This window comes from Tachyglossus aculeatus, unplaced genomic scaffold (assembly GCF_015852505.1).
Source record: "Tachyglossus aculeatus isolate mTacAcu1 unplaced genomic scaffold, mTacAcu1.pri scaffold_87_arrow_ctg1, whole genome shotgun sequence".
NCBI lineage: Eukaryota > Metazoa > Chordata > Mammalia > Monotremata > Tachyglossidae > Tachyglossus > Tachyglossus aculeatus.
In genome coordinates this window covers 2,257,173-2,271,800 of record NW_024045095.1, presented here as the reverse complement: position 1 = coordinate 2,271,800, position 14,628 = coordinate 2,257,173, and positions in this window count along the sequence as shown.

Sequence of the window (14,628 nt, the reverse complement as noted above, 5' to 3'; positions counted from 1 at the left end):
CCTCAATCAATCAGTAGTAGGTACTGAGCACTCACTATGTGCAGAGCACTGTTCTAAGCGCTTGGAAGCATACAGTGCGATAGAGCTGGTAGATGTATTCAATTATATTAATGCCTGTTTCCCCCTCTAAACTGTAAGATCACTATGGGGAGGGAGCGTGTCTACCAACTTTGTTGTACTAATTCAATCATATTTGTCGAATGCTTACTGTGTGCAAAGCAATGTACTAAGCACTTGGAAGATCACAACATGACAGTAACGAGCTAAGGCATAGCGAGCTAAGTACAGTGTTCTGCATAGAGTAAGCTCTCAAGAAATACCATTGAGGATGATGATTATACTCTCTCAAGCTCTTAGTACAGTGCTCTTCACACAGAAAGCGCTCAGTAAATACCACTGATAATGATGATTGGGATGATGATTATCCTCTCCCAAGTGCTTAGTATAGTGCTCCGCAAACAATGCGTGCTCAAGAAATTGCATTAGCTGATTGATAGATACAATCTCTTACCACAAGGAGAGTTATCTTTTAACTCACACCTCAAAGTCTCTCCTACCCTCATTCATCAACTACTCTGTTAAGGAAATTGAAATCAACTAGCGAGGTCTCCCTTAACCCCACCCCATCCCCTTTCCAACACAGTTCCCTCCCCTCGCTAGAGCCGCTTTCCCAGAGATTTCATAGGTGGGAATTTTTTAATGTTATTTTAATGGTATCCTTCCTAGCACTCACTAAGTGCCAGGCTCTGTACTAAGTGCTGAAGTAAGTACAAGCTAATCAGGTTGGACATAATCCATGTTCCACTTGGGGCTCTGAGTTTTAATTCCCGTTTGACGGATTAAGTAACTGAGGCCCAGAGAAGTGAAGCAACCTGCCCAGGGTCACACTTCAGACAGGGGCGGGGCTGGAATTAGAACCGAGGTCCTCCTGACTCCCAAGCCTGGGCTCTTTCCATGTAATTTTCCATCTGCTCTCCCAATCTTCACCCCACTTGTAAAGGGAAAATATAATGGTCAAGAGCTTGCATTTGCCCCATTCTCTCTAAACCAATTCACCTGTAGGCCTGCTTGATCACCTCTGGCTACCAAGGCAATGCAGTTCGCAATACCTCATCACTTTGTTCTTTAGGTCATCTGAAAGGAATAGCTGAAAACAAGATGAAGCTACTCATTTAATAAGGTTGGGTGGGGTTTAGTCACATTTAGAATAAGGTAGAAAACACCATCCCAAGGGGTGTTCCTGCCCATCTTGATGTATTCATCCTGTATTGTACTTTGATTAAATTAAGTACTATACTGTGTAAAAGGAGCTCTGGTTTACTCAGAACCAGGCTGGCCTTGAGTAGCAGGTGAATCTCTGCCACTCAACTGCCTCTCCCTAGTGCTAGAAGAACCAATAGTAAATTGTTATTATTACTATTACGGTATTTGTTAAGCTCTTACTCTGTGCCAAGCACTGTTCTAAGCGCTGGGTGAGATACCAGTAATCAGGTTATCCCACGTGGGGCTCACAGTCTTAATCCCCATTTGACAGATGAGGTAGCTGAGGCACATGGAAGTGAAATGACTTGTCCAAGGTCACACAAGTGACAGAGGCGAGATTAGAACTCACATCCTCTGACTCCCAATCCCGGGCTCTTGCCATTAGTACAGTTCTCTGCACACAGTAAGGGCTTAATAAATACGATTGAATGAATGAATTAGGCCACACTGCTTGTCGTCTCTAACATATTCGCTCAAGCACAACGCAGAGTTTGTGAAGTTTTTCTTCAACAGTATCCAATCTTCTCATCTTCTCATAACACGTGTTCCCAACGTTTCTTCCCTCCCTGACAGCCACGGTTAACTCCTCAATCCTATGTTGTTGTTTTTAATGGAATTTGTTAAGCGTTTACCATGTGCCAGTCACTAACGATTTCTTCAAATGCTGCTACTAGAGAAGCAGCATGGCCTAGTGGATAGAGCCCGGGCCTGGGAGTCAGAATGACCCTGGTTCTAATCTTAACTCTGACACTCATCTGATCTGTGACCTGGGGCAAGTCAGTTCACTTTTCTGTGCCTCAGTTACTTCATATATAAAATGGAGGTTAAGGCTGAGAGCCCCTTGTGGGACATGGACTCTGTCCAAACTGATTAATTTATACCTACTACAGTACCTGACACATAGTAAGCGCTTAACAAATACCATTAAAAATGCTCACCCCTCCCTTATATTAATTTTAATCGAATTACTAATATTGCCAGTTTGTATTGCATTCTCTCCCAAAAGCTTAGTACAGTGCTCTGCACTCAGTAAATTGTATTGATTTATTGATTACTAATATTTATTTTAATGTCTATCTCTCTCCACTAGACTGTAAGCTCCTTGATTGTAGGGCTCATTCCTACAAACTGTATTTTATTCTAACCACAATGGCCTCCACACAGTAATCGCTCAATAAATACCACTGATCGATACATTGATTGACAGAGATGGTGAATTTTGACACTTCTTGCACTCTCCCAAGAGCTAAATACAGAGCTCTACACACATTAGGTTCTCATTAAATCTTACCCACTAAATGATTCTGAAATATTTCTCAGGCTGATTGTTCCCCAATCTCTGCTCCTGTCTCCCTGACTCAGACCATTTCCTTAGCTGCACAAGGGTCATCAGGTTTACTATTGCCTGGTCTCTATCTTCATCACCAATGGTGTTTATGAGGACTTTCTGTGTGCAAATCACTGTACTAAGCGCTTTTCATTCATTCATTCAATCGTATTTATTGAGCTCTTACTATGTGCAGAACACTGTACTAAGCGACTGGGAAATACAAGTTGGCAACATATAGCGACGGTCCCTACCCAACAACGGGCTCCCAGTGTAGAAGGGAGAGACAGACAACAAAACAAAACATGTGGACAGGTGTCAGGTTATCAGAATAAACAAAAATAAAACTAGATGCACACCATTAACAAAGTAAATAGAATAGTAAATACGTACAAGTAAAATAAGGGCTTGGGAGAGTAAAGTGCAACAGAGTTGGTATACTCATTTCCTGCCCACAATTAGCTTATCGTCTAGAGGGGGACACAGACATTAATACAAATAATTAATAATATACAATTTATAGATATGTACGTGAGTGCTGCAGGGCTGAGGAGCGGGGCGAATATCAAATGTTTGTAGGTCACAGATATAAATGATTTTACAAGTGTGTGTCTTCACTCCCTTCTAATTCCCTTCCTTTTTCTTTAATGACGCTCTGTAGGTAACCTCACCGTTGCTCCCCGGGGTTTCGGGGGCAACTCTCGAGTTCTTACCCTCTCCGGGTCTTCGGACGTCTCCGGACGCAGGCCGCGCGTTCACACCAGGAGGAGTCAGCCAGAGGTCCAAAGCTTGGTTGCCGTTTATTTGCTATCAGCGATTACATAGTTAATAAAGAAAGAGAGAACGAGAGAGAGAGAGAAAAGGAGGGAGAGAGGGCACCTGTGTGTGTGTGTGTGCGTGTGCGTGCACCCCCCCCCCTTGTCTTGTTCGTCTCTTATACCCCCCGTTGCCCGGGGGCAGGATTTTCTCAGGCCATGTAGCACACTCACTCGCCACCCTCCAGCCACTAGCCTAGCAACAGCTCTGTCCATCACGAAGCGTTTGCTCTGGCTGGCCCCCAGCCACCCGTTGCCAACCATTGCTGGCTGCGGATATGGCCTTGAGGTTGCCTCCGAGCTTTGCAGGTGCAAGCTTGTTTTTCTTGCCCTGGTCCCTTTATCTCCTGTTGTTGAGTCTGTTTGGCTTTGAGCCGTTGGGTACCGTTTGTGTGCACATACTCCCTGTCTTTCCCACGCTCCCCACGTGTCCCCCTCCCGTTATGGAGGGACCGCTAAGGGCGTCCGCGCAATGGGAGCATCTCGACCTTAAGCTCGCGGACCACCCGGGCAACAATGGAGCAAAAGAGACGAAGGAGACACGGGAGGCACATGAGCAAAAGCAAAACCCCCCCAGTGGCGGCAAGGACCGAGACCAGCCAAGGGGCCAATCCCCCTGGCATCACGCGTTTAATCCAGTCCCAAAGTTCCTCCACCGCGTCCTCCCCACGGCTTAGGTCGTCCCAAGCCTTGGGGAAGCGCAGCGACTGGGCGTTGAGCTCGTCAATATGGCGGCACAGTTCCTGTAACTCGCCGGTCACGTTGGCGGCCAGGAAAAGTCCCTCCAGGTGTTTCTTTACTCCGTCCCAGGAGGCAGGGAACGAAGAGTTGGTGGCATTGCAGCGGAGCGGAAGCACGCAGACATGCCGATACCGGTAGTCGCATTTCACCTCCTGCCGTAGGGACAGGAGGCGAACCTCGTCGCCGAGCGTCTCGATCACGTGCTCAAGGCCGATCAGCTCCTGCTGCAGGGAACCGTCCAGGTGACGCTGAACCCCCCACGCCAGTTGGGTGGAGTGCATGAAGGCCGAGAGCTGAGACGCGAGGAAACCAGTCCGATCGTACAGATTCAGGATTTGCCATTCCTGGAAGGCGGAAAACGCGAGGTTCGCGATACCCAGCATGGCCTCAAACAATTCCCTGCGGTTGCGCAAGCCACGCAAGCGGGTTGCTAGAGTGTGCCATCGATGGTCGGAGGCCTGGGAAAACCAAGGGTCAGGGGACTTAACAGGTATAAGGGTGTAGCGGGGCCGACGGACCAGCCAAACAGCGTAATCTGCCGCACCCTCCGTGGTCATGGGTCGCGCCCGAGACATAAGGACGCACTGTGAGGAACCCGTGGTGGACAAGGAAAAGTCGCAATAAGCTGACCGGGAGGCAGTAAGGTTCCAGCTGGGATCAGTACTTGGGCAGGCTATAAGCGCGTAAGGGGCAGGGATGCGGGCGTTCCCTTGAAAGACATAACCATGGTCGGCACAATGGCCCTGCAAGTGCAGGGAAACGTTCAGACCCTCACGGAAAATAATACGATACACCGAGAAAGGGTAATCCTGGCACGTCGCCCCGTCAGGGCAGGCGCACGAGCGGACCCTAACAGTCGCGGTGGGGGAGCGTAGGGAAGTAAAGGCTTTCCAGAGACCGGGGTGGTGCGTCCCCCACGGTAGCGCGTAAAGCCCTGGTGCGGCCGCCTCCGTATATGTGCGGACCCCAATGTGGTCATCCCAGGAGAGCAGGAGGGTACCGTTATCATTATGGGGAATACAGCGGAATATGCCCGTGGAACAGTCAGTTAGAGGCATCCAAACCCCACCCCGACGCTCGGCGCACATTCTCCCGGGACCGGGGAGTGAGCTCGCATTTCGGATATAGCCGAAGTACCCCCCGCTTCCCTCGCTGGATTTTGTGCCGCCGGGGGTGCACTGAAGTGTGCCGTGGATCCCCAGCAGGGTAAGGTTTCGGTGTGTGGGGTGTCCCTGACCTTGGGGTATGTTGACTTCCAGCGTATAAGTGAAATTTAGCAACCACAAGCAAGATCTGGTTACCTCGGGCTGGTTCGAGAAAGCCCCATTGCCGGTGTACCAGCATATGGGGGGACCAGTGCTGCGCAAGATAGCGCCCCGAATACGGATGTCATGCTGGTCAGTGTCTGGGGACTGACCCCGGTGCTGGCCCGTGAGCTTGGTCACGTTCCCTTGAAATGAGAGTTGGGGGGAGTCCTCCCTCCAGGAGACCATGCGTAACAAAGGCGCATTGGCGAGGAGGGCCCACCTCCAAACCCCGCTCTGCTCCTCAACATCCTTCAGGTGGCTATTTACCAGAGCAGTCCAGTTAATCCGCGTCCCGGCCTCCTTCCCCACCGCGCCCCCGGGAAGAAGAAGGGGAAGGGGAAGGAGGGGGAGGAGGAGGGGAATCAGGGCGCTGGGACTTCCCCTGCGGCTGGGCATCGTCTTCCTCGACGAGGCGGAGGTGTCGCGAGGAGATCCAAACGGGGCCGTCACCTGTGGAGATACAAGCATATCCTCGACCCCGAATTAGTACCGGATCAGGACCGCGCCAATCGCCCTCCACAGTACGCCACATCGCTCGCCCCATAGTGCGGGCGTGCGGGTGGTGGCGCCGGGGTTTCACGGTCGCGGACCTGTGGCAGAGTTGCCGCATGGCGGGGGAGAGTCCCGTCTCCCGATCAACAGATAGAAAGTTATGGGTGTACGTTGCCTTGTCTAGGGCGCACTGCGTGACCCGCTTCCCCACCCCCTGCTTCTGCAGGAGAGTTTTCAGCGTCCTGTTTGCCCTTTCCACTATACCTTGACCGTTAGGGTTGTAAGGTATCCCGGTAACATGGGAGATGCCAAAGGAGGAGAAAAAGAGGGACATGGCTTTGGAGACGTAGCAGGAGCCATTATCCGTCTTTATCTCCTGGGGTGTGCCTATAGTGGCAAAGCAATGGTATAAGTGGTTTTGCACATGTTTTGCGGCTTCTCCTGCTTGGCGTGTCGCCAGCATGAATCCGGAGAAGGTGTCAATGGTCATATGAATCGTGGAGGTCCCCCAGTGGGTGACATCCATTTGCCACAGCTCGTTCGGCCTGAGCCCCCGGGGGTTCACACCCGTCGACCCTGCCGGCCGTGGGGTGAACGGAAGACAGCGAGTACAGCGCCGGACAATAGACCGGGCTTCCTCTCTAGTGACCCCATACAGCCGACGGAGCGAGGTAGCCGGGAGATGGAACACCCTATGAGCCGAAGCCGCGGCATCCAGCCCCATTAGTGACGGCCCTGTGGGGTGTAGGCTGACATCCACAGTTCGGTTGCCTTCAAAGATCGGCCCTTGTCCGTCCGTGTGGGAACGGACGTGCATGAGGTATACCTTACATCCCCTAGCCGCTACGGCAGCCTGAAGCCGAGAGATCATGTTCCCAATCTCCGAGTGCCTGTCGAAAAGTATGGAGGTTTCGATTCGCCGGGCAAGATTAACGGCATACAGGCTATCCGAGATAATGTTGATCGCCTGGGGGTAGGTAGTCATTGCCCATATGATAGCGAAAAGTTCATTTCGCTGAGTCGAGCCGTATGGTGTGTCGAGCACCGACAAGGCACCGGTGGTCTGATTGAAAACTCCCGCCCGGTGTTCCTTGGTGGCGTCCGTAAAGACATTGTCTCCTCCGACCGGAGTATCGGAGATCACCCGAGGGGTCAGAATGTCCGACCCCTCGTATGAGTGGCTAAGAGTCAACGGGGAGCGTTCCGTAAAGGTGGCCTGCTGTAGGAGCATGGCCCACAGGAAGCTGTCCCTGGCTATCGCCTCAAGGTCTCCCATGGCTATCCCGACATGGACTATAGGGTAAGTGGCCGAAAGCGCCACTACCCTCTGTATGGCGTTCTGGCAAAAGCGACCGAGAAGCTCAGTCTCCTTTGGGAGAACACGGGAGGGGTTTCGAGGATAACACCATTCGAGAATCTCGGCTCCCTGGTGTACAGCCGCGAAAAGGCTACCCTCCCGAAATATCGTGACCTCCATGGGGAGGAGGGGTTCAGCTCGACAAGTATGGCTACCCGCCAACCGCTGTGTGATTTCACGGAGTGCGCTTTTCGCGGACTCCGTCCATTCCCGGTGCGATTTAAGATTAGGGTCTCCTTTTAGGAGATCGTACAGGTGTTGCATGAGGGCGGAGGGGATGGGCGTTCTTGCGCGCATCCACTGAATCTTCCCTACCAAACCCTGCATAGCATTTAACGTGACATATTTTCGGGGGTCAATTTGGGGCGGTCTTTGAGTCACCCGGGTCTCGGTGACGTCAAACCCAAGGTACGTGTACGGGGCTGATTCTTGTACCTTCTCTGGTGCTACGAATAAACCCTGGGCTGCGAGGGCTGTCACCACTCGCCGGGTGAGCGTCTGTACCTGCCCTTGGTCGGGCATACCCAGAAGGATGTCGTCCATGTAATGGACGATCGTCGCCCCCGGGTATTCCTTGCGGAAAGGGGCGAGTATCTGCCCCACGAACCACTGACATATGGTAGGACTACAAGACATGCCCTGTGGCAGCACCTTCCACTGGTACCGGAGTGCTGGTTCCGCGAAATTCGGGCTCGGGACAGTAAAAGCGAACTTCACCCTGTCGTCAGGGTGTAACGGGATGCTGTAAAAGCAGTCCTTAATGTCTATGACCCGGATCTGGTGATTTTTTGGAATCATGTTAGGGGAGGGCAATCCGGGTTGTAGGGGTCCCATTGGCACAATGAGTGCATTGATTTTTCTTAAATCCATGAGGAAGCGCCACTTCCCTGCGGCTTTCTTTTTTATAACGAATACGGGGGCGTTCCAGGGGCTGAACGATTCCTCTAGGTGCCCCTGTGCAAATTGGAGCGCAACTAGTTCCCTCAGCGCCTGCAGCTTGTCCTTGGTCAGGGGCCACTTGTCCACCCATACTGGTGGGTGTGGAAGCCATATCAGTGGGGGTGTTGACAAGCCCCGGAATCCAGTGGCCCCACCTAAAAAGGATCAGCTTCATCTATAAGGTGGGCTCCCAGGCCCTGCAGCACATCTCTACCCCACAGATTCATACGGAGCCCTTGAACGCACAGCAGGACGAACGCACCTTGCCTTCCCCGGCATGACCAAATCAACGAACGGCCCGCCTCTCTCGCGGCTTGCAGTCCACCCACGCCTTGCACCCCCATCGAGTGGTTTGCTAGTGGCCACTCCGCTGCCCAGCAGCAATCCTGAATAACGGAGCGATCGGCCCCGGTGTCCAGGAGCCCTTTAAGGGGCTTTCCCTCAACCAAGAGGGTCCGCCACGGTTTATCAAGGGTTATGTCTTGTATTATTCCAATAGCTGGGGGCGGGGGATCAGGGGGCGGGGGGTCAAGGGGCGTAGCGCGCGCAATGACCATTCCCGATCCCAGGTATATACCATATGGATGATGGTTGGTGAGGGGAATCTTCCCGGGCCCTTCCCCCCGTTCGGATGAATGAACGACCCCTGCCGCTCTTGTCTGAAGCCCCACCACTAGGGCCCTCCAGGGGAGGGGCTGTATTGGGGCGTTTACAGTGTCCCCTGGTCGGATTTCCACTGGGGCCAGGCATCGGACTTCAGCCCAAGTGGCTCCCGGGACCGAAGCCTCTGGTACTCCTCTTTCCTGCCCCGCTTCCTCCTTGTCAGTCTGGCAGGTCGCGTCAAACTTACGAACGAGTCTCTCTGGCCCTTGAAAGGCCGCACGGAGGATACCGTGTATAAGAAAGTCCACGTCCTTTAGCTCCCCCGGGTGGGAGTCTTCATAGGCCGTCATCTGTTCCCTAATAACGTCCCATCTCTCCTCCGTGATCCCGGAATCAAGTATCCACGGGGAGGTCATAGTTACCTTCCCTATAAATTCCCTTATTGTTTTCAGCTCAAACTTTACCCCTTTACTTTTCAATATCTTGTAACAGTGCCGGGTGTACAATTCCTTATCTTCTTGCTTATATATGGGCAGCGATCGTACTGTCCCCATCTTCCCGCCTGACCTTTAGCTACCTGGCCTACGGGGCACTCTCCCTGATCTTCCCCTATGGGGGTACCCGAGCCCCACGTTGGGCGCCAGTCGTTGCTCCCCGGGGTTTCGGGGGCAACTCTCGGGTTCTTACCCTCTCCGGGTCTTCGGACGTCTCCGGACGCAGGCCGCGCGTTCACACCAGGAAGAGTCAGCCAGAGGTCCAAAGCTTGGTTGCCGTTTATTTGCTATCAGCGATTACATAGTTAATAAAGAAAGAGAGAACGAGAGAGAGAGAGAAAAGGAGGGAGAGAGGGCACCTGTGTGTGTGTGCGTGTGCGTGCACCCCCCCCTTGTCTTGTTCGTCTCTTATACCCCCCGTTGCCCGGGGGCAGGATTTTCTCAGGCCATGTAGCACACTCACTCGCCACCCTCCAGCCACTAGCCTAGCAACAGCTCTGTCCATCACGAAGCGTTTGCTCTGGCTGGCCCCCAGCCACCCGTTGCCAACCATTGCTGGCTGCGGATATGGCCTTGAGGTTGCCTCCGAGCTTTGCAGGTGCAAGCTTGTTTTTCTTGCCCTGGTCCCTTTATCTCCTGTTGTTGAGTCTGTTTGGCTTTGAGCCGTTGGGTACCGTTTGTGTGCACATACTCCTTGTCTTTCCCACACTCCCCACGCCTCACTATGCCTCCATCTCGTCTATCTTGCCGCCAACCCCTCGCCCACTTCCTGCCTCTGGCCTGGAACGCCTTCCCTCCTCCTATCTGACAGACAGTGACTCTCCCCCCACTTCAAAGTCTTATCAAAGGCCCATCTCCTCCAAGAGGCCTTTCCTGTTTAAGCCCCTTTTTCCTCTTCTCCCACTCCCTTCTGCATCATCCTGAATTGCTCCCTTTGTTCTTCCCCCTTCCAGCCCCACGGCACTTAAGTACATAACTGTAATTTATTCATTTATTTATTCATTTGTATTAATGTCTGTCTCCCCCTTCCCCGCAGAATGTAAACTCGTCGTGGACTGGAAATTTGTTTATTGTTGTATTGTACTCTCCCAAGTGCTTAGTACAGTGTTCTGCACACAGTAAGCGCTCAATACGTGCAACTGAATGTATGCATTAATGAATGAATGAATGAATGAATGAATGAATGAATGAATGAAACTGTGTCATCTTGTTTCTGCCACACTCCTCTAACTCGACTTTAGTATTGTTCTAGCCGGTTTTCTACATTGTTGCTTCACCTAATAATAATTACAGTATTTGTTAACTGCTAACTCTGTGCCAAGTGCTATCCTAAACGCTGGGGTGGAGGCCTGATAATCAGGTCAGATCCGGTCCCTGTCCAACACAGGACTCATAGTGAGAACAGGTATTGAATCCCCATTTTACAATGAGGAAACTGAGTGTAGTGATTTGTCCAAGGTCACATAGCAGACAGGTGGCCGAGCTGGGATTAGAACCCAGGTCATCTGTCTTCCATCCTGTGCTCTTTCCACAAGGCCATGCTGTCCAGAAAAGTTAAACCATACAGCAGGTGCAGCTAATAGTAATAATTGTGGTATTTATTAAGCACTGACTTTGTGCCAAGCACTGTTGTAAATGCAGTGTTCTGCACATAGTGAGTGTTCAGTAAGTATTATTAATGATGAGATAAGATGATCAGGTCCTACATGGGCCCCCCAGTATAAATAGGAGGGAGAACAGGGATTGAATCCCCACTGTGCAGATGAAGGAACTGAGGAACAGAGAGGTGAGGTGACTTGATGATGATGGTATATTTGTTAAATGCTTACTACGTGCCAAGCACTGTTCTAAGCACTGGGGTAGATACAAGATAATCAAGTTGTCCCACGTGTTCTCCCCTTACACCCCACAAAGAACCCATGTGTGCTAGCTGTACAGAAGGTACCTGTCTTATGTAGAGAAGCAGTGTGGCTTACTGGAAAGAGCACAGGCTTGGGAGTCAGAGGTCATGGGTTCTAATCCTGACTCTGCCACTTGTCAGCTGTGTGACTTCGGGCAAGTCAGTTAACCTCTCTGTTCCTTAGTTACCTTATCTGTAAAATGGGGATTAAGATGGTGAGCCCCACGTGGGACAAGCTGATTTTCTTGTATCCACCCCAGTACTAAGAACAGTGGTTGGTACATAGTAAGCATTTAACAAATTTCATAATCATTATTATTATTATTAAAGAGGGTGCCTGTGCAATTTTATCTGTGCCACTCTGAGGCACCCAGAGAAGCGGTATGGCAGAGCACAGAACAGAGTTGGTAGATACATTTCCTGCCCACAAACAATCAATGCTATTGATTGAGCACTTACTGTGAGCAGAGCACTGTATTAACCGGTCGGGAAAGTTCAATAAAAAGAGTTGGTAGACCTGTTCCCTGACCACAATAAGCTTACAGTCTTGAAGGAGAGACAGGCACTAAAATAACCACACAATCAAGGGTATTTATTGTACACTTACTATGTGCAGAGCACTGTGCTAAGCACTCAAGAGAGTCCACTAGATCAGAGTTGGTAGTTTCCCACAATAATCTTAGAGACTAGAGGGTCTATTGGAAGGGAACAATTCCACTGACGTACATATTCCCTGCCTTCCAGGAGCTGATAGCCCAGTGTTGAAGGCAAAGGTCCTTAGAGAGAGATTTTAGGGATTTTTTTCAACTCTCCCTCTCCCACTCGCTTCCTGGTCTGTAACCCTCTGACCCATTTATGCAGGGGAAATGGTCGGAAAGAAATGATGGACGGAGCTAGGAAGAAGGCCCTCTTGCATCATTGGGAGTGATTTACTGTTGCATCGTACTCTCCCGAGTTCTAAGGACTGCGTTCTGCACAGATTCATTTATTTCTGCATTCATTTCAATCAATGTATTGAGTGCAGAGTACTCGACTAAGCACTTGGAAAGTACAATATAGCAATAAAGAGAGACAATCCTTTCCCACAGCAGGTTTACAATCTAGAGGGGGAGACAGACATTATTATAAATAAATGAATTACAGTTATGTACATATATTACAGGTATTTAATTGCATAGAGTAAGCGCTCAGTGAATACTTTTGATGGACTGATTGATTGAAGGAGAAAGACGGATATTAAAAGCTCAATAAATACCACCGACGGATTTGCTGCCAGTAGAGAAGGTGGACAAGGAACATGGACCATAAATAACCCGGGATGCTGGCTATCCTGATGCTTGGAGACCCCCAAGTCCAACTTTCGTACGTTGGATCAATACACGTACGTCGCGTGATTAGAGTGAAGTCTGATTTTGTAGACTGTTACCTCAGAAATCAGAGGCCAGGTCTCCTGAGGTCCTCCTGGTCTGAAAGCCCAGGGATGAGAGAATCCTAATCCAGACAGAGAACGGAGCCAATCCCTTAGGCACCGGAAAACACAGTAGCTAAGGGAAGGACAAAGTTGTAGCATTTTAGGGGAGAGACGATGTGGTTCTGAACCACTTTACCATCTTGGAGCGGGAGGCAAGGGAAGGAACTGGGAGATGTTCTCTTTCTGACACTTTCCTCAGGCCACTGCGACCCCAGTGAGGCGGGGAGGGGACACCCCGCAGTTTGGAAACACCAGAACCCCTAGGTAAGGCAGGCGCTCTGAGGGAGACGGGAGGGTCTGGGTGTCTGAGAAGCAGCGTCTGTATACTGTGTAACCTCATTGTGGACAAAGAATGTGTCTATTGTTATGCAGTACGCTCCCAAGTACTTAGTACAATTCTCTGCACCTAATAAACGCTCAATAAATACGATTGAATGAATGAATAAATGAATTAATAAGCCTCAGTTTCCTTAGCTGTCGAATGAGGATGAAATGCCTGTCTTCCTTCCCTTTTAGACCATGAACCCTGAGTGATACAGGAACTGAGTCTAATCTAATTGTATTGCGTTTGGCACACAATAAGTGCTCAACAGATGCCACAATTATTATCATTTTTATCATTATCATTATTATTATTATTCAGTACCAGGACTGAGTCTTTCAGGACAAGATGGCATTCACATCTGTTCAAGAAACATATTACGATGCCTCGGTGGATTTCTGCTTTACCCAAACGCAGTGAGAGTCACAGGGTCCTGCTGATTTTTCACAAGCTGGGACCCTCCACTCCTAGATCCCCCCATCCCACCTACGGAGTCCGGCTCTCTTCGGACACAGCCCGGTCCCAATGACCCTAGGACAATGGGTAATTGTGGGCTCCACTGGTCTGATTGTTGGTGGTGGAAGGGAGGTGGTTCTGTCATGGATCCAGACTTTCGGACATAGACATAGACATAGACATAGACATAGACATAGACAGTGTACCAGGACCATGAAAGCCCGGTCTGAAACTCAGAACTCACTCCAGTCAATCAATCGATCGATTGGATTTATGGAACACATTGTGTACAGAGCACTATTCTAAGCGCTCAGTACAAGAAGACTGCTGTGCTAGTTCACATATGCCCAGTCCTAAACCAGGGTCGTTGAGGCTGAATTGGAATTTTTCAGGATTCTTTGGTCGATGAGGAAGATTCAGAGCTTCAGGAGAGAAGTTCAGCAGTTTCAGCAGCAGGATCGAACTGCTGTTTGGCTTCCACGTAGCCCACTCACTACGCAGTTAAACCGTGGACTAGAAATCTTCTTAGAGTCTGGATGGAATCGAACATTGCTGGCTGCCTCTCTCCTCCTCAACTCCCCCTCATCTCCGGGAACTCCTCCAGTCTGCATCTCCTCCTCCTCCTCCTCCACCTCATTGTCCTTCCTTCTTCTCTTCCTCCTCCTTCACCTCATTCTCGTCCTTCTCCTCCTCCTCCTCGCTTTCTCTTCTCCCTTCTCCTCCACCTCATTCTCTAGCTTCTCCACTTCCTCCTCCACCTTGTCGTCCTCTTCCTTCTCCTGATCCTTCTCCTCTCTGTTCCTCCACCTCCTCCTCCTCCTGCTCTTTCATCTCGTCGTCCTCCTCATCCTCTTCTTGCTTCTTCTCCTTTTCTTCCACCTTTTCTTCCTCCTCCTCCTCTTCTTGCTTCTTCTTTTCTTCTTCCTCCCTCTTCTCCTCCTGCTCCTTCACATCGTCCTCTTCCTTCTCCTCTTCCTTCATCTCTTTCTTCCGCACTTTCTTTCTTTGTCTCTCTCTCTTTCCTTCTCTCTCTCTTTCTTTCTCTCTCTCTCTTTCTCTTTCTTTCTCTGCTTCTTTCTCTCCCCCTCTCTCTCTCTTTCTCATTCTTCCTTCCTTCCTTCCTTCCTTCCTTCCTTCCTTC